This window comes from Lissotriton helveticus, chromosome 6 (assembly GCF_964261635.1).
Source record: "Lissotriton helveticus chromosome 6, aLisHel1.1, whole genome shotgun sequence".
Taxonomy (NCBI): domain Eukaryota; kingdom Metazoa; phylum Chordata; class Amphibia; order Caudata; family Salamandridae; genus Lissotriton; species Lissotriton helveticus.
In genome coordinates, this window is record NC_136067.1 from 1,460,591,841 (window position 1) to 1,460,617,971 (window position 26,131).

The 26,131-nt window shown below is 42.4% G+C and overlaps 1 protein-coding gene across 2 annotated transcripts in view; it reads left to right on the forward strand.

The window, feature by feature from the left end:
• Positions 1 to 26,131, forward strand: part of UST (uronyl 2-sulfotransferase) — a 966,832-nt gene that overhangs the window by 595,947 nt on the left and 344,754 nt on the right. The window lies entirely within an intron of this gene.

The following is a 26,131-nucleotide window of genomic DNA, read 5'->3' on the forward strand; positions in this document are numbered from 1 at the left end:
TATCCGAATTTGCAAACATGTCACTTGTTAGTATGTGTTTGAAATGGGCAAAATTCAAAAGCAGGCTGTGAAAAAGTCCTCTAAAATAAAAAATAAAAATTAATAAAAGCGTTACTAAATGACTATTCCCTCTTTATCTTCAGACCCGCAGGCAATTCATTTAAAATGGACATGATGAGATTAGCAGGTTGTGGCTGGAAACAGGCGTGGTAAACGAGTTAAGGGAGATTTTTTTATTTTTTTTGTTGAAAACATTCCTAGGTCTTCTAACAAGACCCACTCTGCACTATACTATAAATGACTTTTTAATGGTTACTGATTTTTTTTTGTTTGTGGGTGTCCTTCCTTCGCCCTCATACCCTGACAGCTAAATTTCGAATTTGCACCCATGTGTGTGCACTCTGAATCGGTATCGGTGGGACACAATGTCGAGGAAAAAATATTTTAAAAAATATCGATAGGTACTTATTTCTAGATTTTCTGTGCCTAACTACACATATATGCAGTACATCTATCTTCAAGGTGCGTGCAAGTGGAGTTAGGAGTAGTAAATCTATGCTTCCTTACATGCTGTTTAACTTTCGATATTTTGTCCCTTGATATACTGTCTATGATATTCTTTTATCTCGATATTCTTGGTGTCGATTTTCAGTAGTACAACTGAAGCCATAAGTGCAAATAGAAACATATACCCTATTCACTTTAGTATCTCTGCTTCTTCCTGGGATCTTGAACCGTTGCCTGCATTAAGTTCACTTGGTTGAAACTCGAAACTTGAAGCAGCATATCAATCAATCAATCATAACATTTGTAAAGCGCACTACTTACCCGTGAGGGTCTCAAGGCGCTGGGCGGGGGTGCTGCTACTATTCAAAGAGCCAGGTCTTGAGGAATCTCCTGAAGGTCAGCAAGTCTTGGGTCTGCCGTAGTTAGGTGGGGAGGGTGTTCCAGGTCTTGGCGGCGAGGTGGGAGAACGATCTGCCGCCGGTGGTCGCTCTTTGGAAGCAGGGGACTCTGCGAGGGCGAGGCCGGCAGAGCGCAGCTTGCGTGCGGCAGTGTAGAAGCTGGATCGTTTATTGAGGTATGTTGGTCCGGTGTTGTGGAGTGCTTTGTGTGCATGGGTGAGGAGCTTAAACGTTATCCTCTTGTTGACGGGGAGCCAGTACAGGTCTTTTAGGTGGGGTGTGATTTGGCTGCGGCAGGGGATGTCGAGGATCAGATGTGCGGAGGCGTTCTGGATGCGTTGTAGCCGTCTCAGGAGTTTGGCCGAGGCTCCTGCGTAGAGTGCGTTTCCATAGCCCAGCTTGAGGCTGACGAGGGCCTGGGTGACCGTTCTTCAATTTGCGGTGGGGATCCCCATCCTTGTTTGGATCAGAGATCCACGCCGGAAAAGACATCACACCACTCCTTCGGATATTAGCGCTTGGATTTATTCACCTTGAGCACACATCAAGCATTTGTTACACACCATTGTTTTTAAAACCATCGGATACTGCCGGTCACATGGGTCGCAAAGGCCATCACCACTGAAAAGAGACTATGCCTAACAACGGTAACTATGCATAAATGCAACTAGTAATGCTGTAATTCATTTGTCCATTTCATGAACTGCTTAAATATCACAAATAATTCATTTTGTTGAATGGCACAAAATTGATATTAATCATAATTTCAAAACACCTCTACAATTTCATTCCTTGTTGGAAATCCAATACGCTGTACAAGAACTTTTGATTAAATTCAAGTAAATATTTGTATCACGGTAATACAATAAAGTGCAAGTGCATTATGCTTGTATTACGTTTCTAGAAAGTCATAACTACTAAAATTCCAGCTATAACTATAAGTTATTATTACAAATGGCCACATGATTTCTGCTAGTGCTTAATTACTTTGCCAATTAATTTCTTGCTGGAGATTAAGTTTTAGATCATATATCTCTTCAACTGTATTACCTCTTGATTCTTTGAACTTGTTTGTTGCCACCAAACCATTATCGCCACAGTTCCCTCTTTATATCACATATCTACAGTAATATGTGCAGTAAAGTGGGCTCACAAGATTTATTGTACGCACTTTGTGACAACTCATACTATTTTCTTTCTTACTAATCTTCACAATTCAAAGTTCGCTTGTGACCTTCCGTTCCTCATGCATATTAAAACCATCTAAAAAACTGAGGGGACCACTATTCCATTTTAGACTCCTAAGTGTACAGAAAGGTCTTTGTCAGAATTAAGCCCAAATAGGATTTTGGTATTGAAGAGTATTATATACCTAGGTTCAAGTTGACGTAGTCTTCGCTCCCACCTCTCTATGCTTGGGTACCAGGCCAATCACAAAATATGTTCATTCCTGAATGTTCCCATTGTGTGCTTCATTTACATGTCTTGCTACCGGGTAGCTTTTGTCCTTATTAGTGACAGCCCTCATATGTTGTAATATTCGAATCTGTGCCATATGGATGGTGCTGCCCACATATATTTTGTGACATGAACACTGAAGCATGTAGACTACAAAGTCCCTTCTGCAGGTCAAATGATATCGAATCAACCAAGGGCTCTTCAGTAGTGGTGAACTGATTTGTTTTGTATTTTGTCCTATTGTGCAGGCTTTGCACTTAGTGCATTTATAGAATCCTGCACTGGCCCATAACCACCCTTCTGTTGTCCTAATCTCAGGACTGCTATTAACTAAGTCCTGCCTCATTGACCGTGCTCTTCTGAACGTGTCTAAAGGTCTCCAAGAAACTATTTCTCTCAATATGGGATCCCTCCTTACCAGATACCGATGCCTATTTAAGCAGTCTCTCACCCTTCTGTGATAGGCATTGTAGGTGGTAATCATCCTTATTTCATTTCTGTTCTTACTTGTCTTTCTTTCTTTCTCCTTTTCATTTGGATGCAAAAGACTGGATCTGTCCAATGTATTCACTTTAGTCAGTACCTGATTAAGCACTGAGGCTTGATACCCCTTCTGCGTGAATCGTGTAGTTAAATCTCTCTGTGCTATCTCTAGAACATGTGTTTCAATACAACTTCTTTTGATTCTTAAATGTTCACAATAGGGGATACTGTTTATACATTTGTGCGGATGATGGCTTCTGGCATGCAAAATGGTATTGCCAGCAGTTGGTTTTCTGTAGGCACATGTGTGTAAGATGTTATTTTCCACATAGACTTCTATGTCTAGGAAGCTCACTCGTGTGCTACTAATGGTATGGGTAAAAGCTAGGTTCAAGGAATTGTTACTTAATTTTTTCACAAAAATTTCTACGGTGTCCAAAGATCCATCCCACACCACAAACAGATTGTCTATGAACCTGGTCCATAGTATCACATTCCTGTCCCATTCCTCGGCATACTGCGTCTTGAGGACCTGCTCCTCTCACCAGCCCATATGCAGATATTTATATAGTTATATATATTCATACCGGAAGCTTATTTGCTCTTGTTACTTTGTGACCGATTTAAATCTTGACAGGTAGCCCGTTTCTGTGTTTCAGTGACAGAGGTGCCGCACGCCTCATTTTTTAATGTCCATTGAACCAGCAGACATTTCTAGTACTTACGGAAATCACTGTCATGGTGGTTCCTATCAATGCCTTGAAAGTCAAAATGACGGAGTTGTACGGCAAACTTAAAAAAAAGAAATTGTTTTAAAAAGAAAATCCCAAAGCGGGATTTCCTTTTTGAATATAAAGAAAACATTACCCCCCCCTTTGCCATGGGAGCTTCTTCCCATGGTGAGAGTGCCATTGAGCACTTTCCAGTGCCACTTACTGCCAGGTTTTTACTGGTGATGACAGGGATTGAAAATCAGCTATTTGTCTGCCAATTTAAATTGGGCGGTTGGATATACAGCTATACCTCTGACGGCTCTTAATCATTTAGGCGATCGGAAGGGTTTGGACACAGCATAGATGGCGTAGTCTCACTTTCTACCATCATCAAACCTAAGTTCTGCCCAATTCTAAATCGGGCGAGGGACCATGCAGGATTGGCCCGTGCGGCTAACAGCGGTGGGTCGTGTGTGAGGGGGACACGACAGACGAAGAGGGAACATAAAATATTTATTTAATTTTCCCTCGTCGTCGTCTGTCGAATATTGCCACATCTCTCTTACCTGCAAGGGCCGCTCCTGGGACCATAATGTTTGTGGACAGGGAACTTCATTCTGATTTAGAGTTTTGCAAAAAGGTTACTCCATCACAACTGCGACAGAGTGCCCTTTGCACCATACTGAAAAACAGCTTCCTGTCTCTTTAAAGTCAGGTGGACCTTCGTTATGTCAGCAGTGGAGACTACTCCATCCTCGCTGCTGACATATACCTCTGATGGCATGACAGTGCAGAGGTCAAGGGAGGTTTCGCCATTTGTCTGGCCACCTATTTAGTGTGGACAAACAAATGGGCAGTTTTTACTTTCACTTACTGGCATACAAAACATGGCAGTAAGGGTAACTAAAAACTTTACAAAGACCCACACATCATGAAGAAAAGTCCCATTTGGGTGGTCATTGCTTTTTTATTTTCAAAAAGAAAATCCCATTTGGGATTTTCTTTTCGAAAATAAAAAAATGTATTGAAAGTCATGTTTATGTAGCCGTACGGCATAATTTCAATGCACTGACAGGAGCCACTGTGGTGGCGGTTCCTACCAATGTAAGGCATGTCTGTTGGGGCAGCAGACATATCTAAATTTGGAGTGCAGTTACTCTGTCAGGGCGCCCTGAAGTAGTAACCATCCTCTAAATCTAGCACATAATATTAACTACATAACCTTATATGTAAGACGCTACTCTCTGTCATGTGCCCTGCTATCACGAAAGACAAGGGAATCTCAAGGAGTCGACCCGTTGCACCATAGTGAAACTTAAGATGTTCTCTGTTTCCTCATCACAAACTGTCCTAGATCTCACAGAGAATGTAAGCTCAGACTCTCATAGGTATTTGAATCATGCCAATAGGTGTTGGTCTGGAGATTCTTTACTTAACATGCTTTTTCTTCATCTTGCAGAAACTAAGTTCTTTCCATTGGGTGCACCAAGTGTCGTAAGTTCACACAACCTATCTGCCACAGTCTGACATATCTCAGCCATAACTTCTTTACCACAAAGAAAGCCCAGAGCCTTTGATTCAGATTAGATGACATACTCTCCTTTGAGAGGGAACATCACCATGATAATTTCAATAGGCACCGTGGCACAAGGACACCATGAACTCAAAAATCTGCTTTAATACTCTGACATCAGACCCATCACTCAAGCATTCAGCTTTCTCCAGGTCAATTACTGCAATGCTTGAACTTGTTAAAATCAAACTTTGAAAGTAACTCCAATTCTTGTAAAATTCAACAGCATCTCCAACTCTGATCATCAACCTCTTATTTGACCTATCCTCAAAACCATGTACTGGCTACAGGTCAAAGAACAAATGTAATTTAAAGTACCATCCCTCCATCTTAAAGTATTCCATAATAATGCCATAATTTAATTACGGCCAGTGTTCTCATGAAACTCATTTTAATAACAATTTCATATTTATCACAGGTAGTTTCTGGGTTGAATGAATCAAGGAAAAGGATATAATGCTCGGCTGTCTAGAAATGGTTTATGCAACAGTAAGAAGTAGTCACAACAATTTATTTTCTTTTAACTCAATTCAGCTGAATCAAGTTTTTATTATTGAAATACAAAAAGTTTAGTTACATATTGTACACATGTAGTTTGATTTTTTATTACAACACTTGTGAGTGATATTCTTGAGAAGAAGCGAGTGATAAATATAACCCCAAGTAAAGAAACCATAACTGTGCTGGTGCTTGACTATACGGACTATCCCTTTGATGTTGACATAGACACTACACTACAGCTGGTGTAGTCTTCAAATGAAAGGGCCTCGATAGGTTTATTTATCAGTGAGGTTGATCCTTCCTTGGTTCTTCCCCAAATGGTAGAGTTTGTCTATGCAGATTGATGGTGTTCTTGCTGCATTTAAATTCAGTGAGTGAGCCACAAGTTGGTCCCCTTTTTCTGCTCAAATCTCTTTATCTAAAATCAATGTTCAGACTGTACGCTGTACCAAATATGGCTACATGAGCCTGTTCTTGAGGAGCTGGCTCATCTGAGTATAATGTGGAACTAGTGAGCCGGCATTGGGTTTTAAAATTCGAGTTTCCAAGCAGTGATGAAGCCAGTTTGGTTCTTCACAGTGTGGAAGGTCTTCATCAGTGCAGATCAGTGGTCTGCTAGCCAACTTTTCTATCAAGTGTTCAGCAGCAGTGCAACACGTTCTACCTATCAATTGTTCAGTAGCGGCCGACACAGATCTGGAGTGGTGGGTGGCCAGGCTTGTGGGGAGTTTGGGTAGAAAAATAAAAAGTAAATAAACATACCTTCTAGACGCTGCTCTCCTGCATCGCATGTCCTTTCAGTCTCTCGAGGCCGGAACAGGAAGCAGCCAGGCTCCCTCCCCAAGCCAATCACAATGCTGTAATGCAGCATTGTGATTTGGTCTTAGCGTCGTGGATCGACTCTCAGCCAGGGGATGGGGGCCTGGGTATGTTCTCCATGCAAGCTGTAATGCAGCCTGCATTGAGAACATGCGAAGTGCTCATGACTGTTTTGGGTGGCCCCAGAGAGCTGGTCAAACAGTCATTGCACACTTGGAGTGGGCAAACCACTCCTCCCCTGCTCTGAGAGCAGAGCAGCGCCACCTGCCCACAAACCTGCGCAGTAGGAACAGATACAATAATAATAACCTTGAGTTATTATCATTGTATGTGTTCCTTTTTTCACTGCTTTGCAGCAGTGATGTAGAGCTCCTCTGTCTTAGCCGAAAAGCTGCCACTGCAATTGTACAAACAGCAAGTTGTTAACAGAAAAAATGGTCACTGCTACAGGAGACGTCTCTCAGGATGGCAAAGGTTGAAAAGGTAATTCTCTCAGTTGGAAATTACCTGACAAAAATGGTCCCAAACTTTGGATCTGACATGAGTTTCTTTAATCAAGCTGTAGTTCTTTAATCACTTGTGAAGCCCTTTCCAACTTTTTCACACGAAGTCACAATTGTGAATTCTGTTATTTTATCCAGAGTGTATTACCGCAATGCAGTCTGTGTCATCCTCCCAAAATGGTCCATTCAAGGACCTTAGTGACCTCATTCAAAATGTAACTGCCAGCCTCCTATTGCATCTTGTTCCTGAGAACCATTTTGTGCCAGTTCATACACTCGTGTGCTACCATTGAAATAATCAAGTTTAAGACTCTTTCTTTGGTCCACAAATCGGGTTAGCTGGTGTCATCTTCACAAAAGTTTAGATGTTCTAAATAATTTCTTTTGTGGGTGCTTTTGAAAGAAAACTCAATCTTAGTAATTTGGTTGAGCCTGAAAGTGTTGATTGTAAAAAAAAAACATAAATGTCTGTGAATCATAAAGAGTAACGAAAAGGGATCCCTATACATCAGTAATATAGTAGGGCTCCCTGATACAACACAGAGCTCAAATATATTCCCTACTGCACACTTGGTTTTAGTATCAATCACATGATTAAATTCCCATCACAAGCACAAGCTTGTCTACAGCGAAATTCATGAGAATTAGAAGATGGTCTTCAAAAGTAACAAAAATGTAAACAGTTTTTGCAAAGCAAGCTGATTTTCAAACATTTGGAGTCTCTAGTGCCAGGACATAATGCATCTGAGATTCCAATGCTTATAGACCACGACATCCAGTTAGCTAAATTTACATGAGAAAGAAATCATAGTGATAGCAGGTTTTAGTGATGCTAAGACAGGTAAAGGTGTTTAAATTCAGTAACTTGTTACTGAATCACAAATCGGGTATTGCGATTCAGCATTTGGAAGGGGCATGTTTAGGTTTCCCTTCCAAATACCAAATTGCATTAGGATGTACGTTAGTTTTGTGACCAAAATGCAGATGCAAAACATTTGTACTTTACCACCAACTTAAAGTAGGCGGAAATGCGTTCGCAAATTGACAGTGGTCCCTATGAAATGTAACCCATTCCCCTTTGTGAATGTTGGGAAAACATTCTTGCTGACAGTGGTATCACTGCCTTCTCTTAAAAAGATTGAACACAACGTTTTATTTTTCATTGTTCAAATGCATCCAGTTTTCCTTTTAGAAAAACGGGTTGCATTTCAACAAAAGAAGAAACCTTTATTAAAATGCAATGACAGAGATGGTAGTCTGCTGACCTCAGCAGGCCACCATCCCTGTGATGGCTGCAATCCCTGATGGGTTGCAAACTGCGACTTATCTCATGAATAATAATGATTTGCGACCCACTATCAGTCGCAAGTATGAAACAAAATGTTTCATGCATAAGGAATAGCGATTTCCAAATAGCGAGTCGGTTTGAAATCGCTGTTTGGAAATCGCTATTCCTAGTCTATGTACATTCAGCCCTTAATGACGTTGGCATCCCAGAAACTGAAAAATAAGTATACACAGGTGTTGGGTCCTTCATCCATCCATTTGAGACAGCACCTCAAGACCTCCCACATGCCTTGAAAAATGGCTAAAAGATGGCTCCCATGACAGAGCCCTGATCTTCACTCTTCACTGATTCCTCATAGACTCTCCCCAGAGTGACTGACCACCAGGCCAGCAGTGTCTGGGAGAAGGAATTACGCCATGAGCTGACACAGGGGGAATGGGAGAAGATTTACCACAGAGCACGCAGATTTGCCTCCGACGCATGCCAATTCGAGAATTCTGGCAGCTGATGAAGGGACTGTGGTGCAACAAGCACTGTGGTGCCTTGCCATTGCATTGCCCCAAGTTAAGTACTGGGAACATATCCTTACTGAGACAAGCATTTGCAATGCAGTAGGTCTCGCATTTACGAGAGTTTGAGATATTGGCATTGCAAATGCGAGTCCTATTACATTGCAAATATTTTGTTTGTTGTCAAAGACCCCGTGCCACACTTTCACGTGCTAGAAGGCTGCGCCCCTTTCTGTAAAAAATGTGTATCTAACAAAAGGTGTGCGGCAGCTATTAAAGTGAAACCGCAGCATTGGGGCTTTTACCAAAACAAAAAGCATCTGTTTGTCAAATCTTCTAAAGAAAGTGGCGCGGCCTTAATGCACGTGAAAATGAGGCATGGGGGCTTTGACAACAAAAAAAATAATTGTTTACACACCTCTATGAAGCCGCTGATCTGTGGCAGCAAGCGCTATGGTTAGCAAATAGGAGCAGATTGATTTTTAAAGCAGCAATAATGTGCAGGGCGGTCATTGCTGGCTATTTAGGATGGAATAAAGAGAACTTTGGGGCATATTACCAACAACTAGCGATAATTATCGCTATGTTGGTTTAGCGACGATATTTTTATCGCAGAGCTGCGGCGATTTTTATCGCTTAGGAGCCTTGATATTATCAAGGTTTATCTCCTAAGCGATAAAAATCAGCCGAAATGCATGAATATCGCTGAAAAGTCAGCGATATTCATGCATTACCGAGCTAATGCTCTTAGCCATGTTATCCACCTACCATTGGATAACATGGCTAAGAACTGCTCAGGGGCAGGTGTTAGCTTTTGGAGATATTCGCGCTTAGCGCGAATATCTCCAAAAGTTGGAAATAGGAGATAGCGATGTTAGCGACTGTTTCCAGTCGCTAACATCTTGGCACGCCCACTTTGCATGTCATTAGTGATAAATATCACTGAGATGCAAAGTGGGGCCCAAGATGATCGCTATCTCCTACTAGCTGTCGCTAACTGGTGTTAGCTACAGCTAGGTAATAGGGAGATAATGTTATCTCCACTTTCTTGGCTTTTATAGCCAAAAAAGCGGAGATAAACCCCCTTGATAATATGCCCCTTTGTTTTTTTATGCACACTGGGCGGCCCATAAGTAAGCTAATGCCAGGGAGATGTGGTCTAATGGCCAGAGATACCCACTTTGGAACTGGGGAACCAGGTTCGAGTCTTGGCCTCGGCTCAACATCCTGTGATTTTGGGCAAATCACTTAATCTCTGGCATGTTTGTAAAGCGCTCTGACACCCCTTGTGGGATTATAGTCTACACTGTATAAAAATAATCAAATAAATACATACCCTCATCCCAGATGCGCCAATTGTTGCATCTGATAAAATCTAAACCCAGATATCACCTCGATATGGGAGTTTCAGGGGCAAATCATATTGAGTGCGTGTTTGGCGTAACATCAAATATTTACTTATATTGGAATCTGTGTATGAAGAGGTAGGTAACTCAGGTGTAAACATGAGTGTAACCATGAGGGGGTGGTATAAGAGAACAACTAGAAGAATCAGCAATACAGATTTACAGTATTGATTTATTTATATTTTGCAGTTTTATATAGCACAAACTGGAAAAGAAGGTATTGGGGCGCTTTACATGTGCACCAGTTACATTACACAAGGACCCATTCAATCTTTGAAATGATGACAAACTTTCCCACTAACATGCAGATTTACTGATAAAACTATATAGTGTACAAGCCATAATGTGTGGCAATCAGGTTTCAGCAAATATGTACCATTGCACATCACCAAGTAAAGATTTGTTTCAAGCTTATCGTTGTTTCCATTTAACCTCAGAATTACATAAAGTGCTTTCGCTAACCACTGAAATAAATGTTGAAATATCTATACAGTTCATTTACAATTTATTAAATATTGTGTGACTAGCACGGTTGTCAATTTACAAAATCATCTAACTTTTGCAGAGAAAGAAAAGTAAAACACCAATCTCCAGAATAAAGTAAGCAGCAATTTGATAGAAGATATAAGCTGTCATTTGACCTCTGTCTTTGACAGCAAATAGGACAAGATAAAAACAAGATTTAAATGCATCTTTGTTGCTCATTCACTTTCTGAATGAACCGAACACCTGTTCTGTGTCAGCTCCAGACCTGGCCAGTAAGCCTTAAAAATATCTTGCCCTGATAAAATGTGACTCGCCATAGCTTGTGGGCGACTAGATTTCTCGAGGCATGCAGAGTGGAGGCCTACGAGCCTGCTTGTGAAAAGTTTTGCTTCTATGTCCTAACCCAGATCCTAGTAGTTGGCTGAAACCAGGTTCCAGTTGCCAATGGAAATGACAGAATGGGATCAGTTCATTATGTGCACAAGAAGCTTGATCATCTGTTCAGTTACTGATTGAGTGGTCCCAGTAACTATATACTCTGCTAATTTTGGTAGGCCTGATGCCGAGGAGGGTAGTGGCTTACTGCAAGATCAATGGTGCCCAAGCAGAACCTAAATTTTGGGGTGATCCAAATCATGGGGTGTTTCAGAATATTGGAGTTTGACTCCCAAAGGGAACAACAAATCACAAATGGGATCCATGGGCTTATCTGAGAGTGGGCGTATTTATGTCTGTGGACAAACGCATGCTCTCCAGAAATATGTGTTTGATCTCACGGACAGAGGTTCAAATATCGGCAAGCCAAATCAAAGTTCCATCCTTACGACGTCAGCCAAATGAGTACCATTAGGTCAGCTAACAATAATCACCTGTCCACCTGATAATGTCAGATGTGTAATTGTGTACTGAAACTAACTGTGATAATCAATGCTGTCAAATGTCCCTTTTTTATATATTTTTGCAATAATAAAAATATATATAAAATAATAACAATAATCATCTGTGTTCAAGATGGTAAGACGACTATGTCACCACTTTTGAGCTTTCTGAGAGTTGCTACCTTGGTTTAGTTGTTGAACTAACACATTTTAAGATTTGTTGAAGTAAACCTTGAGACCGGAATAAAGTGCTGGGAGGTCACATAGTCATACATAACTGGCCTTTGTTCAGAAAGCACCCTAGGCGAAACTAAATCTGGCAGCCCCCTCACACTCGCCCTCTTTAACTATCTGTGTATTGAACATTTGGGATGAGTGGGAGTGCGAGGTGGAGACGATTAAGATTGAGGAAAAAAAAGAGGCAGCTGTCAGAAAATGGTTTTTAAATACACGTTATTGTGGCCATACGTTGTAGAGAGGCTGCTGCAGGAAGCTCCATAGCCCCTCTGGAGGAAGCTGGCCTGGATCGAGCTTGCATATGCAAAGGGCCATCCCTGTAACCATAGCTTACCCTTACTGGGACAGATGGTGGTGTTGCATTCTATCTAATAGCTGAGCATTACCCTCATTTGTATGATAGTGACTTAAAAATCGCAATCATGGGCTCAGTATCAGGCACATCTTCCCTTCACCTGCGTCAGCTCATCTGCGCTGCCCACAATCTTAACTGGGGGGCCCAGCTTACCCTCCAAACAATACTTCAAAGCATAAGCCCCGCCCCTTCTCACGCCCCGCCCCTCTTACCCTCTCTCCAGCCTAGGCACATATCCGAGCGGCGCTGTGTAGTATTCTGGGTTTAGTATTTATGTTACTGCACTTCTCTGCTTCTAGCTACTCAGCCAGTGTGAGTGTTCCAAGTCAGAATGTGAGTGTGATTGACATGGATGGAATGTTTGGGTGACTGGTTTGAGGGTTGGCAGTTGGAGTATGGGCTGAGTAGCTAGGAGGCTGCTCCTGGTGGGGCTACATGATCCAGAGTTATACTTCTTGTTATCCTAAATATGGCTGAATAAACCTACTTCATAACTCTACAACATCTGCCTCGGCTACATCATTGTATGTATGTATGGACTCAAATACTACATTATTCTTGGCGACGATCTGGAGACTTTCCTGCACATAGCATGCCATTAAAAAGAGTTGGGAGTATCCTGTAACTGAAATAGAACAAGCATCTATCATCACAAAGTAAAGAACCTCTACAAGCACGTTAAGTAGCCCCACCAGTGCCGAACACACCAGGCAGCCCTGGCAAAATCGTCCTGTCAAGTCATCTTAAACAAGGCTTCTGCGTAAAAATCATCATTTAAGCTGCCTACGTGACGCAGAAGGAATTTTAATGTCTGAAAGCAACTACCTTCATCTACTGCCTATGGAAGCAAGCAGTGTCAGCACAGTACTGTAACCAAGGTAATTAGTCACTTAAGTGCGTTGTTAATGACTCTCTTTAATTCAAGTTAATGGATGCATTACCTTCTTCGTGTGCGTTTGCTCATCTGTACTAGCGCTGACTGTGGCAGCAATTTGAACTTTGTACCAGCATCTTTGCCGCATCAAGTAATAAGCAGCAATTTGTACTTTGTGCCAGCACCTCTGCCGCATCAAGTAAAAGGCTATATCTTGTGTAAATTTTGTCTGCCCCTTTCAGTGGCCGTACTTTCTGTTGCTCAGCGGAAGGAAAGCGTATTTAATTTTGCTGTGTGACGCTTTAAACATCGAGTAACGTGAGCTGTCTAACTACTTACTTGGAGCCGGTTTTTCAGTTGGTGAGGAGCTCCTTTCATCTCCTCTGACAGCTCGTTATGATGACGCAATCGAACCTTGCAGGACGGTTCAGTGAAGAGGACGCGTCATGTTCTTTGTCAATGACACATCTGCACTGCAGCGTGTACCGCACCGTGAGCCACCCGGAGCTGCGTGATGAGCGTGCCGCCATCTTTACCATGGCAACGTGGTCTGTTGTTTGGAAGAGGTTTTACTCACCAAATTAAGGGCCTGATTAGGATGGCGGTTTTTCCGCATCCTCCGGGCCGGCGGAAGTGTCCGCCGGCCTGGAGGATGCGGAAAAACCGCGGCGGAGACTCCAAAGACCCACCGCCAAATTAGGATGGCTGGTGGGTCTGGAATTCCGTCCGCCGCTTTTCCGCCGCGGTCGGCTTCCGACCGCGGCGGAAAAGCTATAACATGGCAGGCGGTGTCTATGAGACACCGTCCGCCATATTATGATGTTTGTGTAAATATGCTTTTCCACGGCGGCTTTTCCGCCATGGAAAAGCATACGGACATTCACTTTGGGGGCCCGTTGCGGGCCCCCTGGGTGAATGGGGGGTGGGGGGTGCACATGGGGGGTACCTATGGTACCCCCCTGCATTTGCGTACACAAAGCAGCAGGCACCGTGCGGTGCCTGCCGCTTTGTGCATGTAAATGCAACACATGCATTTTTAACATTGCGGCGGGTGCAGCTTGAAGCTGCACCCGCCGCAATGTTAAAAATAGAGGATGTGACCGCCACCCTGGCGGTCACATCGTAATTGCCATGGAGGGACCGCCGCTGCCCATGCGGACGGTCCCTCCTACTCAGGGGTGGCGGACGGACGCAAGTCCGTCCGCCATCCTAATCGGCCCCTTAATGTGTTCTTCGAGCATGACATCGGCTGCGTTTATCCTGCCACCAAGGTCCTGTTTCCTGTCTCACAAGTAAGGTACTGTTTCATAAGAATTCTAGCTATAGCCACGAGCTCATGAAGTTTCATTCACCTGCAAACTGCTCCGTACTACGTGGGATATTTCACTTGAGATTTTCTTCACCTTTATTCGTGCCACGTTTCATCTTCATCTTTTTTTTGGGGCAATTCTCCTGCATCAAAAGTACTTTGTTCTGCTGCCTAATGTAACAGGCACACCTATGACTGTGGTTAATTTATGTGCATATTTTTAACTTACAGTATGTTCAATTTTGAAATGTATAAGAAATGTGTCATTTAACTTAAGTTGGGTTCTCTCACCCTTATGTCTACACTGCATTAATGCTTGTGTCACTTTTCAATTGTGGGTTCTCTCACCCTCTTCGTTTAGGGTTTTCTCTCACCCTTATGTCTACACTGCATTAATGCTTGTGTCACTTTTCATTTGTGGGTTCTCTCACCCTCTTCGTTTAGGGTTCTCTCACCCTCATTTCGATGCTTTAGTTTGGTACATGTGTTCTCCTACTCATGTCTGCCCAAAGTTTTCGTTAAGGGTTCTCTCACCCTCATTTGCATCATTGTATCCCTGTTTGTGGGATGGGTTTAGGTTGTAATCCTATTTCCCCTCATGGTTTTACCATTAGTTAACCCACATGTTTGGGTTATTGGGTCAAAGTCTTTGCTTAGGACTTTATACCTTCTCTACTTGTGTTGGACACCTTGTTGTACGTTTTTTTGCGTGCATGTCGCATTGTGCGAATTTCTCTTTTGTGTCCAGTGTGTAAGACGCCCTGTGCATCACATTTCTCTCTATGTCTAGTGTAAGCTGGTTGTGCTTCACTTCTTACCTATGTGTTGGTTTGACACGTTGTGCTGCACTTGTTCGTGCCGTGTGTGTGCTTGGGTCCTGTCCCTTGTTACACCACCTTCTTTTTGGTTATGGATAATCCCATATTTTCTCGGTTTCTCTCATGAGGAGTGGAAATTTTGCCACATTGTGCTGCATCTTCTTGTGCCGCGAGTGTTCTCAGGTCTGTCCTTTGTTCTCAGGCCTGTCCTTTGTAACACCTTCGTCTATGGGTAGCCCCATATTTTCAGTGTTCCTCACATGAGGAGTGGAATTGTTTTGCCACATTGTACTGCACCTTCCCGTGCTGCGTGTGTTTTCTTGGGTTTGTCCCTTGTTACTCCTTCGCTTATGGGTTAGTCCCATGTCTTCTTAGTTCCTCTCTTGAGGAGTGGCTTTTGGTTGCCACAGTCTACCTTCGTGAAGACGTTTTCTTCACGTTAGGTCTTACTCATTTGTTGTTTGTGAGTTCGTCTCTCATATTTCATTTTTCTTTTTCTTCATTATTAAGGAGGAGGATGGTGTCAGTGTTAGTGTTTACTGTCTCCTTCTTCCTTCTTTCCTGGCTTTTGTCTGTTTACCCTCTCGTGGTGTGGAGTCCTTCTCATCCCTGGGTTTACGGATTAATATTACTATTGTATACTTTGATTGTGTGGATAGTTTTCTTCTTCGCTCTCTGGTTCACTTTTGTTTTCCAATTCGAGAGGGAGAGGATGTGTAGTATTCTGGGTTAGTATTTATGTTACTGCACTTCTCTGCTTCTAGCTACTCCGCCAGTGTGAGTGTTCCAAGTCAGAATGTGAGTGTGATTGACATGGATGGAATGTTTGGGTGACTGGTTTGAGGGTTGGCAGTTGGAGTATGGGCTGAGTAGCTAAGAGGCTGCTCCTGGTGGGGCTACATGATCCAGAGTTATACTTCTTGTTATCCTAAATATGGCTGAATAAACCTACTTCATAACTCTACAACATCTGCCTCGGCTACATCATTGTATGTATGTATGGACTCAAATACTACTACCATGCCGAGGAAGGGCTTCTTCTTTTTGTTCATGGTGCCGGTAAGGGAGGCAGTCAGACCGGAGGCTCCCCCGGCATCCACGGCCGAGTTCCCGGGGCCCACCACTAGAGGAGGACATAGCAGCCATTCTGACAAACACCGGAACTGCGCGCTTGTTTTCACATAGGCATGCTTTGCGAGCGGAAGTGTCTGGCTTAACATCGGTGACGTATTTCCGGTGACGGTGTAGACAGGAAAATAAAGTGTGTCTGTTTCTATGGGAACTGCCGACGAAAAGCCTGGAGTTTACAATCAGAACAAGTGCGGTGAGTGGGGCTTGGTTGTACCGTGGGGGCTGGTGCGTGGAGTACGAGTGTAGTGGCTGGGGGCAGCTGGGGCGTGTGTGCATGGCTGAGGCATGTGTGCGCGCGTTCATATTACAAGCATGCGATCGAGTACGTATGCAGTGGCTGGGGGCAGCTGGTGCGTGTGTGTGCGCGCGTTCAAAATGCAAGTGCGTCTTACAAGCGTGGCGCGTCCACAGACCACAATCTGATCGTGCACCGGCCTGTACCACTTGGAAGGCAAGTCAATCACAATAGAGCTCGCTGGCGACAGCGCTTTCGTGCTGCAACGGCATGCGAGACCTAATAAAAAAGGGTCTTTGTAATCAAGTTCCCGCAAGACCCTGCAGTTCTGCTAGGCCGACCATATTCATTACAGAAAGTCACGGCAACGGCATGAAGGTAGCAAACAGCGATAGTCATCACTGCGTCAATCAAAAATGTGCTGGATCTATGGGGAAAGGTTAATTTGCCCATATTTCTTGACTGGAAACTCCATATCTGGGAGACATTAGCTATTGAAAAGATAGCGATGACGATTCAACATAAACATACATTCTTATGTGGCAACTTGGGACTCTTTTATCTGACTCTTATCCCATGATTTCAGAGAAATCACATGTATATAGGATTTAAAAGCTATCCAACTCATCCCAGAGGACTTGTTTCGGCGTCTCTCCACACAGAGCATGCAAATGCTCAATTGACTGTGGCAACTCCTCAGGGCTCCCCCAAAGGATCCTGGACAATAGAAAACGGACACTTACCACAGAACAATTTCCGGATGATGGGTGGGGTTGGGAAGTTTATTGGGGTGTTAATTACGTTATTGACCTTGGATATAGTTTACTTCTGATTTTCACCTGGTTGCCCATTTTGATGTAGGCGATGGTGAGAGTGCAAACCACAGAGTAAAAATACAGTTAAACCTAAACAAACTTATCCTGGAGGAAGAGCTTATTGTTTCAACTCTGGCACCTTATATAACACACTGTGCAATTCTATCCTCAAGTAGCCAAATTTGAATAAATTCAAGAAAGCTCTGAAGTCTTGGGCTTCTATTTATTAACCAGATTTGCCATTAGCAGTAGCTGCAATTGGTCCATCATTAATTCGTACCTACTGTACGGCTGTCACAGAAATACACACATTGTCAAAATATAGCACCTAATTTAGAGTTGGGTGGTAATGGAAAATCCATAGCTTTCTGGGGAAATACTAAATCCAGAAGCCACTTAACATCTACGGTAGATATCTAAATGAAGTACTATACGGTCTATGGCCTGTTCTTGGAGCCCTCAGGTTGCATGTGCTGCACTACAATTATGTTGAATGGATTGTCAAAATATGCATGCACATCATAATTAGCTGAAGGTTGTTAGGAGCAGTAGGTCGTGATATTTGAGTGGAGCACTTTTCTTGGCCATTGGTCAACTGATGGGAGTTTTCCATAACAAGTTATTTGTTACAATTGTATTGGCATTTCAGTTGCTAAAAAGTGGAAATGTAGGCTGTGTAGTGAGACAAAAAGCTTTCATACATGTAACTGAACTGTTGGTTTAATCACAAAGTTTGTGGCTATTCCTTAAAACCATTAGTTGATATTTACTATTCAAACTAACAACAGTCTTTTAGAATGGCACTGCAGTCTTTGTGTCGTCCCACTGATTTATTAGATGGACAAATATTGAAGAAGAAAGCTTTTTAATTTGGAAAATTGAACACCATAAGAGATGATGCGGTTGGAATATGGGCTGCTGTGCACTCGGGCGATTGCATTATTTCTAAACCTTATGCTTTTATTTACCATCAGTAGACTTACAATAGTATTCTCTGGGATATTGCACAGATGAGGAACTAAAATCTTCAGTACAAGGCTTTTCTAAATACCATTTTCTTTTTTGTTCAAAGTGGCTGGGTATTTTAAATTTAGAGACAGATTTTTATGATTTAAGTCTTGCTAAAGGAATGGTCTAAAGAAGGTTATGAGAAGCTACCTCAAGGTTATCTCTGTTTTCAGATTATTGGTCAATTAGCAAGTTTTGATAGTAGAAATTCTGGATCCTGCTAATATCAAGCAGAATGAAATATTGAAATGCCCAGTAAAAAGTCACACATTAATCTGGCGGGGGGCACCTTGGATTGCTAGGTTAGCCCCATGATAAACACATCTATTGCTTTTATAAAGACAACAAGCAAGGCATTACTTCATAAGGAAAGTGCTAAAATAATAAAGTACTTTAACAACCTCATACATAAAAACAGATGGAGTTATGTCTGAGATTTGCATAGTCACACAGATTTGGGCTGTATTGAAGGTACATTCCTGCATAGCTCTGGGATGCATGTTGTCTCTAAAAAACGGCAAATATGTAAACAAGCAGGTGATTGTTGATTTTGGATGTGTGCAAAAAAATCTAATAGTGTGTGTTGTAAAGGGTGTCAAGGTGCCAAGTTTTTGATTCCTACATGGTGGATAATGGTGTTTGCTTGTACAGTCTGCGGCTTCTTGAATTATCAGTTTATTTTTCTTATGGGTGATAGCCAGAGCTCAATTTGTGCAGGTGGTTGAAGGTAGTGGGAACCAGCACTCATTTTGGAAACCCAGACTTTGACCTACAGCAACAGAGAGAGAAGAGAGAAAATAAGACAAACAAGGAGAAAACAAAATAGGGGAACTGTGATAATGGGAGTAAGCAGGAACAAAAAATAACCAGCATTAGCAAAATAAAGAAACATGAAGTATTGGGTGGTGTACCAAATCGCCACGAGGTTACATTTAAGACTTTGGTATTCAGCGGCCATGGTATTCAGCATCACAGGCGATGGGTTCTTACGAAAGACTCTGGGCCTCTGCGCATATTATTTGTGTACAACTTAAGAACTGGTGAGGTTACAGAGGTCATGGTACATTCAAGTCATCAAAATTTCATCAAAATTTCATGTCATTGGTACATGCCTGCAAGTGCGAATGGTGAAGTAGACACATATTGGAGGGAAGACGGCTTGAGCCGCGGGGGAATTAGCCCCGCGGCGTAGGGGTTAATATGGTGGATGGGCTATCCGTCACATTGTGCCGGGGTAATCTGTCCACCAAACTCGAAAGTCAGGCCCATAGTTTTGAAAGCCAAACGTTAATAGTAGTTTGATTAACAATGTTCATTTGAAACCAATTTCTGCATCAAAATAATCCTAAAACAAACCAACTAAAAGAACAATATTAAACATCAAAGAAGAGGAGTTTTTATGGTAATGGACTAACACTACATTATCAATAAATGTGAGTATTAAACTGAATAGATTAGGAGTCTGTGGCATCGGTTCAATTCTTTTAAGGTATAGAAGTTGCATGCTGTTTACTTTGCTCAGTTTGGAGTATTAGTCAATCTTCCTGCATAATATAATCCATCAGGTAGTGAATACAATTTAGATGATTCATTTAGACCATCCAATCAATAAATGTGTGTTTGTTTTTTATTAATAATGGTTGCAGTTTAGGTTGTCGGTTAATTTGTCCTGAATTTGCTAAGAATTCCTCACTAATTATCGAAAATAAAATTGATTCTTGTTATTGTTTTGCTTTACCCCATGTCCCCCTAGTACGGATGGAACTTTTAATATTCTATCGCAAACAAAGTTGATCTTGCAAGAACATTTATTTGAAGTAATGACTCTTGTGCTATGGAGCTCGTTTTGTTGTTTAGTAGTATAGCATACTGGTCTCTAGTTGAATGCACCATTTCCTTCTTCTCTGCCTTGCTGCTCAGCCAGTGTGGATGTACTGTGGAATTTTTGTATGTGTGGTGAGGTAATAGAATTTTTAGAATGCCTGTGTGTGGAGTGTCAGTTGGGAGTATGGGCTGAGCAGCAAGGAGGCTGCTCCTGGTGGGGCTCTATACTGAAGACCTATTCTATATCTGGTTATGTACTGCTCTATGCTTGATACCTAGGCTTAATGTTTTGCCTAAACCCGTAAAATTAACTTCAAAATCTACTCCACCTTGAATTTTTACAGAACAGTTTTGTTTTGTTGAAATAGTTTTCTTCAAAATAACACCACATGTCATGAAACATTGGTCAGTGGTACATGTCATGCAACTCATTCCTCTTCACAACCAGATCCCTTTGTCCCGCATGACTCATGTGGGTGTATCCCATGTGTGTATTTCTTATGTTTACTGTTTATTTATGTGGCTCTGATGTCTTTGCCTCCGAATGTTCCCCTCCAACTACTCTTTGTATATCAGCGAGAGAGCTCGCAATCTCCTAGGACATGTCACAGTGCTGGGTTCTCTAACTAGAAAATGAAGGCACGATCCCCAAATTCTTTTTAATTGCTTCTCCTTCTCCAGCATTTTACACGCTAACTCTCTTCACCTAAAAAAGCCCACACTTTTACTAGCCTCAAGTTGTACTTGGGGATCTCCGCCTTCCCCGAAAGTGTAAGTATAACATGTATTGTGCCTAATGGCTGAAAGTAGATCCTCTTCCCTTTGCGGGCATGCAGGGGGTACATAGCTTCTGAAAGGGTTCCCAATCAAATTAAAGATGGAAGTGCTGCAAGTTATGCCTTTGAGATACCCTGAATTCCATGCAATACTTCATTGCAGCGTACTCACAGTTTCAGGCAACACCAGAGTATGTGTATTATGGTCCCCTAGTTCCTGCAGGTCCTCCAACATGTGGCGAGAATTTTATACATCTCTTTCCAGCGGCGTAGCTAGCGCTTTGGACACTCAGGGTGATCCCTTAGTCTTCTGCCGGTAAGAGCGGGGGGCTTGGGGTTGCTGGCAAAAGACAACACAGAGCGGGTGTGTGTGTGTGCAGCTGACATAAGAGCGGGGAGGGAGGGGCGTTTAGCGACACGTACAAGAATAAAGAAAAAACAAAAACTCACCCCTAAAAAAGTGATGCCTGGGCGAGCGAGCTGTACCCCACCCCTCCCTCCAGGTACGCCACTGCCTCTTTCTTCTGAGCATGCTTAGAGAAGTTATTGAGGATATCTTTCGCTCTGGATTGAGCCATGCTCCCCCTGGTGACCAGTGCTGTCAGCTACATGAAATAAGCTGTCCATCATGGAGAAAATAAGATGTCCCTCATTGATAGCTGAATGCCAGCTGACAAGAGAAGTAAATGCTTTGCGCATGCATGAGCACTTACAAAGCACTGATGCTTTTATCTGTGAGTAAGAATGTTGACATTGTGATCTGTAAAGCCATTTGCTACTTTTAATGTAATTTTAATATATTCTCATTTGCATCTAAACTATGAGGACTGATGTTTTTTCCGTTATTGTCATGTTATGTATAGTTAATGCCGACCTCGAGAGGGTCAGTTGGTATTTCAGACATCTTGGCAATACTGGTAGTCTTTGGACAGAGTTTTAATCTTTTTTATGCAATATTTGCATGCCTTTGGATTTCCCATGGGACTATCCATCCATGGTCAGATGGGTTGTATCAGGCTATGTTATGTGCCAAATGCCTGCTATATGTAGATACAGTGTAAATCCCGCAAGTATCTTTCGATTAAAAATGAATTAGACGCACACTACTACGCAATTGTCTTGGTATGGGGGGCGCGTTTTTCCTCGCTGTAGCTAAAATCCTGTCACAGAAAATTTACAGCCCAACTGAATTGCAGGGACATCTTAAGGGTTTTGGGGCTGTGGGTCCAACGGGTTTTGAGGGGGCTCTGTTCTGAACAGCTATGAATTTATGATCGAATTTCAGCTTTTTCATGCATTCTTCAGCCAGGTCACTGACAGTGCACTGGCACACTTGTCTAAATTCTAAATGTGTTTACATCTAATATTCAGGTATAGTCACATGTTTTTAATACTATAGCACAGCAGCAGTGCACTAATATTACTGGAAATAATCTCTGTGAAACACTCCAATTTTTCCCACCTTCTAATTTCTCATGTGTGAAGTCCTGTTTTGATCTAAAAGAACCTTGTTTAATGGATGTTGCATAAAACATAAACACAACTGGCCCGATTCACAAAGGAAAACTGAGATAAAAGTCTAACTGTACGAATTTCTGTATTCAAAAAGGCTATTTTGGAGTAGTAAAATTAGACTTTTGTCTCAGTTTAATTTACTTTTTGGTCGTAAGTCTAACTGAGACACAACTTAAGTTAAACTGAGACAAAAGGCTAACTTTACTACTCGTAAACCTTTGTGAATCCAGAAAGTCGTAAAGTTAGACTTTCGTCTCAGTTTACCATTGTGAATCGGGCCCAACATTTCTCTGCAAAAAGTCTGTAATAGACTCTCACACATCACCCACATTAAAAATAAATTAAAGGAAAACAGTATTTAAAACAATTTGTTTAAGAATTACTTAAGGTCATCAGGGCTAGACTCTCATCAGAACACAGCTGTCTCTATATGGTGGCTCCCTGAAAGGCTAGAGCCCTGGATCAGAGCCCACTTTGCCCATGCCTTAAAACGTCTGTGCTGAATTGGCATTTGGAGTATAGCACAAGAGCGACCTTTTCTCCATTTAATTTGCTTTATGTCCACTCAGCATTCCAGTTGTGCGTCTGGCACAAATGACATTGCTTATTTGGGACACCTGTTCAACATGGTCTGTGTTTGGGTGGCCCCTCTCTGTTCACTGTCAGTGGCGATGAGATGGGCCCTTATGATTTCAAAGTGCCCAATGGATCTTTATGCGGTTTACCACTGTGCTCCCTAAGCAGGGCACAATAGTCAAGTAAAAAGCTGGTCTAACCATATATAGATTTCTGTTACCTGCAACCTCTGCACTTCCAACTCGCCATTCCTAGGAGGAAAGTGCGTACTGCATTTGGTTGAGGCCTGCCCACATGCTCATACAAATCCACCAACTGGGTGGAGGAAAGTGGCATTCTCTACATTCTAATAAGTATTTAAATGGTAGAGGCTATTGGACTATACTCAGTTTTGCCTCATTGTAGGCATCAACCCTTCAATTTTTAGATTTGTGTTTTGATAATACAACTGTCCAACAGATCTATTCTAACAAAATACAAATAGTGTGCTTGTAATCACTTGCTTTCTTCACTGAGCCCATTTCAACCATTGGCTTGAGATACTGTCATTCCCTTTTTTGGTTGAGCCAAGTGAAGCGTTCATCTCTCACCTTATGCTATTGGCTGTTTGGCTGTATCCTTCCGCTTCTACTCAAGAGCTTGCATTGAACTGCACGAGGGACTAATTTACAACTATAGCTCTATCCGTCCATCCACTGCCTTTAATAAGTGTTTGCAATATTAATCTTTTTTGTGGTATTCCCCCAGATTTTTGCCTGGACTGTTTTTGTTTACCTTTGAACTTTGGGCACTTTACCCCTGTTACCAGAGGTAAAGTGCTGTGCTCCCCTTAAAACTGGATAAAATTGGCATTCCCCTGATCGCCATATTTATCTTACGTATAAGTCAATAGTATATGGTACCAAAGTGTACCTGGTGGTTAAATGTCACATGTGGACTGCAACACCTATTGTTCCATCCACTACAGTGACAAGGTACACATGACTGCATGGTTTTTTCCTACAGCCTGCGGGTTTTAACTGAAATTTTAACCTGCCTAAATAACCTCTTTTGACAGGCCTAAACCTTCCTTCTAAATATTTTTAAGTCATCCATAAATAAGCCTTAATACCCATGAGGCAAGAATTATAGTATTCAAAAGAAGGATATGTAAATGTTCAATGTTAAAATGTTCAAAATGTTCATACAATGACTAGCCCCTCAAATCTATTTTCACTGTAGCAAGGCTGACTGTTCCATAGGAAAACACTGGGGTGCAATATTAAATACCAATAGAAGGATCTTGGGAATAGGACTAGCTAGAAAAATAATGAAGCAACTATTTTTAATAGTTGTTAACAATCTAATTCGCTGGTGGAGTAGGATGTTTCTAATATCACAGAAAAGTAAATTTTAGAAAGTTACCTTTGCCCTGCCAGAAGTCCATGGAAGTTAAATCTCCATTTTGCAATCCAACTTCTGCCAGCCAGTAATTAGCAATTGAATAGGTGTGAATGGGGTGTAAGCTTGCTCTGGGGAGCAACCAGTAGGCTGACGTGAATGGGCAGAGATGACCCATCTGAACCTCACAAAGTATGCAGGGGGCCGGGGAGGATGTTTGTTGACATTAAAGTGTCCAGTTCATCTTGAATGTAACATCCTTCTTGATAGGTTTGCTGGAGTTTTGTATATTGCACTTGGGGCACACTTCAACAAGGCCTCCCCTGTCACAGGCAAATGTTAGCTGACACTTGTCCAGTGCCCTTCTTTCATCCCATCAGCCAGTTATGCTCCAATCTCAGTCACCACTTTTTAACATTTTAGTGAGGCCCTTAACAAAAGTTACCAGCTCCATCGGAGTTTCAAGTCAATGGGAACATTAAGGGCCCTGTTTATTTCACACTGAGACTTCAGCTGCAGAATCTCTGGGTGAAATGAGGATTTTTTATTTAAATTTCTGATTTTCAAGGTAATTTCTTATTTGTTTAGTAGCCCTCTTGTCTCCATCCTCTGAGTTATCACTACACCTGGTATTGGTAACTCTGAGAGATAAGTTTAGTGGGTACAGATCCGAGGCACTCTGATGGGAGGCTGTAAGCGCAGTTAGGTCACAGCATTTACATTAATTTCAATTTGCTAGCATTTATAATACATAAAGATCTTTTAAAGCGAAGACTGCTCCTTGTTTGTTGCAAAGTGAAGAAATTAAAAACATTGCCACATTGTACGCTGATTGGTGTGTGGCCTAAACTCTGGAACTAGATAACAGGCTGTGAAGTAATGTTAACTTTATCAGCTGGAAGTTTCGCAGCACTAGGGTGATGTGGTTTTGTTCAGGGTAATTCGAATTTTCTGTAATCTCTTTGCTGGAATGGTCTACTGGTCATGCACTAGGTTTTGATTTACCACTTGATAGAGGTGTGCTACTAGTGCAAAGATTTTGCTTGGATTTTGGAGCAAATTAATTCACTTAAGGGTGTGATTATCTTGCAAAAACAGTATCAGAACTTCAAAATCGTCTTAGAAAGCTTTTGGCCACCACCACCTCTTTTCTTGATCAAACTAGGCACCGTCCTGTGAGGGTCCGATTATGACTTTATCGGTGCTGTGCCGGCTCTTCGCCAGAAGAGCACTGCCAAAGCTGCGCAAGGACCGCCCACTTGATTACGAGTTCAACTTCTGCAGGCAGATGATCCTTTTGCCTTTCCCATGGCGGTGCCCTGAAAAAGGGCACCGCAAAGGAAATGGCAAAAATGTTCCACCACGGCATTGCCTGTGAAGTCAATGCCATGCTGACACTGGGGGTGCCAGCAGACGGGGGGCACATATTGTGCCCCCCAGAATGCATCCCCATGGTGGGGGGCATGGGGGCCCTGTAGGGCCTCTTATGTACCCCCACCACCAGCCTTTTTGTTGGCAGGCTCACTGCCATGAAAAGGCTGGCAGTGGGAGGAACTTGTAATATGCTCGGCGGGACTGCGCCAGTGCTGCTCTTCATATTACATTGCCCTTCCGCCATGCCAACACCAGGGAATGGCGGTTCCCTGGTGCAGCCGGCAGTCCACCGACTGAATGACTCATAGAGTCATAATCTAGCGGACAAAACACCTCCACCACGAGTCTGGCAGTCCATAGACTGCCAGGCTCGTAATCAGCC